Raw genomic sequence first — 3,735 nt, forward strand, 5'->3', positions numbered from 1 at the left:
TGCTAAAACTAGAAACTGAAGTAACCCCTATTCCATTCTGCTTATGAGTGTTATGAGGCATTCTCATAGCTAGTCACCCTGGTAGACATATTTAGGAGGCACAAAAGCTTTGGAATAATTATTGATTCCAAATGACAAGGCTTACCAGTAGACACCACTCAAGATCTCTCTGTTGCTCGAGTTGAAGGCCAGGTTCAGCTGTTACTCAGTAATAAAAGAGGCAGAGCAGAGAATATTCAAAACATCAGAACCCACAAATTTCTATCTCCCCACCAGGAAGCAGATAGCTTGGCTGATGCAGAGGAAAGGTGCGACCAGCTCATCAAAACCAAAATCCAGCTGGAAGCCAAAATTAAGGAGGCGACAGAAAGGGCTGAAGAAGAAGAGGAAATTAATGCTGAACTGACAGCCAAGAAAAGAAAATTGGAAGATGAATGTTCAGAGCTGAAGAAAGATATTGATGACCTTGAGCTAACACTGGCCAAGGTGGAGAAGGAAAAACATGCCACCGAAAACAAGGTATGAGGTAGAACCTGTCACTCATGCTCCAGAAAATGGGCTGTGTGTTATTACAGGACTTCTATAGCTGCTTTATTTACATTTGGTCCCTTCTTCTCAAAGGTGAAAAACCTATGACCTGCAGGTAGAGGAAGACAAAGTCAATACTCTGACCAAAGCCAAGACCAAGCTGGAACAGCAAGTGGATGATGTAAGCACACAGACATAGAGCAGGAACAGGACAGGTATGGAGTCCAACGTGGCTGGCAGAGCCCTGATGGTCTTGTTGTGTTCAGCTGGAAGGGTCCCTGGAGCAAGAGAAGAAACTGCGCATGGACCTGGAGAGAGCAAAGAGGAAACTGGAAGGAGACCTGAAGCTGGCCCAGGACAGCATCATGGATTTGGAGAATGATAAGCAGCAGCTGGATGAGAAACTGAAGAAGTAAGTGTGGCTCTGGGGCACCTGAGTGCTGGGCTGCAGCACTTGTCTCTTTTCTTTGAGCTCTAACACGGTTCACTTGGTTCAAAGGAAAGACTTTGAAATCAGCCAGATCCAGAGCAAGATCGAAGATGAACAAGCCCTGGGCATGCAATTTCAGAAGAAGATCAAGGAGCTGCAGGCAAGTCTCTGTTCCTTGCCCTGCCTTGCTCAGGCTCAGCTCAGGCAGGAGGAGGGCACGGCTGTGAAGGCTCCCTGCTGTTCTGCAGGCCCGCATTGAGGAGCTGGAGGAGGAAATTGAGGCAGAGCGAACCTCTCGTGCTAAAGCAGAGAAGCATCGCGCTGACCTGTCCAGGGAGCTGGAGGAGATCAGCGAGCGCCTGGAAGAAGCAGGAGGGGCCACAGCAGCTCAGGTGGAGATGAACAAGAAGCGTGAGGCAGAGTTCCAGAAGATGCGCCGTGACCTGGAAGAGGCCACGCTGCAGCACGAAGCCACGGCTGCCGCCCTGCGCAAGAAGCACGCGGACAGCACAGCTGAGCTGGGCGAGCAGATCGACAACCTGCAACGCGTGAAGCAGAAGCTGGAGAAGGAGAAGAGTGAGCTGAAGATGGAGATTGATGACTTGGCCAGCAACATGGAGTCTGTCTCCAAAGCCAAGGTATGGAGTTGCAGGAGAAAATGCACACAGGGAAAAAGTGGGGCACAAAAGCTGACTCTTCCACACACATTCCCAGAAACAAAATCCCCACTGTGACAATAAGGCAGAGTGCAGACCATCATCTCTTTTCCTTTCCTGTGTTTCCTCTCTAGGCCAACCTGGAGAAGATGTGCCGCACTCTGGAAGATCAGCTGAGTGAGCTTAAAACTAAGGATGAGCAGAATCAGCGCATGATCAATGACCTCAATACGCAAAGAGCTCGTCTGCAGACCGAGTCAGGTGAGGCATCCTCATCCCCAAAGTTCAATGGCAGTACCTGCATGCCCTAAATGAGCCAGAGAGTACAAGGTGGCAACTGGTATAAGTTCTCCAGGGCATTCCAGGTTACATGGCTTTACAAGCAGAAGGTGTCATAGGAATAACAGTGTGAATCCTTTTTTTCCTTTCCTTTTCCAGGTGAATTTTCCCGCCAGGTGGAGGAGAAAGATGCTCTGATTTCTCAGCTGTCTAGGGGCAAGCAAGGATTTACCCAACAGATTGAGGAACTCAAGAGACATCTAGAGGAAGAAATCAAGGTCTGGAAGTACCCTAGTGTCCACAGTCTACATCACCCCCAAAAACCTCTGCAGAATCCTGTCTGACACTAGACTGCTTCAGTGTTCTTTCCCCAAGCACACATAAGCCTGGAACAGCACTAATGCACAACCCCTTGCTCTTCCTCTAGAGAGGGAAGGAAGCACGATATTTTAGAAGCTGGAGGAAGTAATCCACAAGGTTTCCATGAAATTCTGATGATCCTCTCTGAGATAGAATTCAGCCACACGTTTAAACAAGCAGCAGATTACTGTCCCCAGTGGAGCCATCACTAATGTTTCCTGATGGTCCAAAATATGGCAACGAGGGATTCACCAGCTCCAAGCTATGCATTTGCCCAATTAGAGTTTCATTCCGTTTTCATGCTCAAGTTCACAGTCAAGAGGGATTTAAAGATAAGTATTCAAGTTTGCCAAACCCAATGTCCCCACAGGCCAAGAACGCCCTGGCCCATGCCCTGCAGTCCGCTCGCCACGACTGTGACTTGCTCCGAGAACAATATGAGGAGGAGCAGGAGGCCAAGGCAGAGCTTCAGCGAGCCATGTCCAAGGCCAACAGTGAAGTGGCCCAGTGGAGAACCAAATACGAGACGGACGCGATTCAGCGCACGGAGGAGCTCGAGGAGGCCAAGTACGTGGGGAAGCAGGGTGGGACATGACGGGAGAAGACTGAAACTGGTCAAAGGAAATTTGAATCTCTGAGAGTAGGTTAAGACAAGAGTGGAATGAAGGCAAGGATATAGATTTGTAAAAAAAGGAGAGAGAGGAAGGCAGAGAAAAAGAGAGATTGGAAGAGAAAACATAGTCATTAGAAGTGCTAAGACATGTCTAATCCTCCCCCGGTGACAGGACACAGAAAAGCTAAAAACCCTCAAATTGACAAACCTGCACTCTTATGACATTATAGAACTGACAACCTTCCAAGTTCTGACATGCAACTGTGCTTGTCTCCTCCCAGGAAGAAGCTGGCCCAGCGCCTGCAGGACGCAGAGGAGCATGTTGAGGCTGTCAATGCCAAATGTGCCTCCCTGGAAAAGACAAAGCAGAGGCTGCAGAATGAAGTGGAGGACCTGATGATTGATGTGGAGAGATCCAATGCTGCCTGTGCTGCTCTGGATAAGAAGCAGAAGAACTTTGACAAGGTCTTTGGGCCTCCAGCACCAGCACTCCTGGCCAGAGCAGGGCCCCGTGATAGTCACAGCCCTACTCACCCCCCGTTTCTCTTCAGATCCTGGCAGAATGGAAGCAGAAGTATGAGGAAACGCAGGCTGAGCTGGAGGCCTCGCAGAAGGAGTCGCGCTCTCTGAGCACGGAGCTGTTCAAGATGAAGAATGCCTATGAGGAGTCCTTGGACCACCTGGAAACAATGAAGCGGGAGAACAAGAACTTGCAGCGTAAGTCCCTGGCCCTCTGCTCCTCCCTGGCCTTTCTCACTCTCAGCCATTACCACCATTGTTCATGGCTCTGGGCCTGCAGGTCTGCAGAGATGCCTGTCACCTTGGTGGGACAGGGCCCTTCCCATTCTGCTCTGTGCCTGACCATGCCA

General features: G+C 49.8%; 1 pseudogene; it reads left to right on the forward strand.

Annotated features, from left to right (window-relative positions):
* Positions 1-3,735, forward strand: part of LOC102038201 — a 15,029-nt pseudogene that overhangs the window by 8,583 nt on the left and 2,711 nt on the right.

This window comes from Geospiza fortis, unplaced genomic scaffold, assembly GCF_000277835.1.
Source record: "Geospiza fortis unplaced genomic scaffold, GeoFor_1.0 scaffold503, whole genome shotgun sequence".
NCBI classification, from domain to species: Eukaryota; Metazoa; Chordata; class Aves; order Passeriformes; family Thraupidae; genus Geospiza; species Geospiza fortis.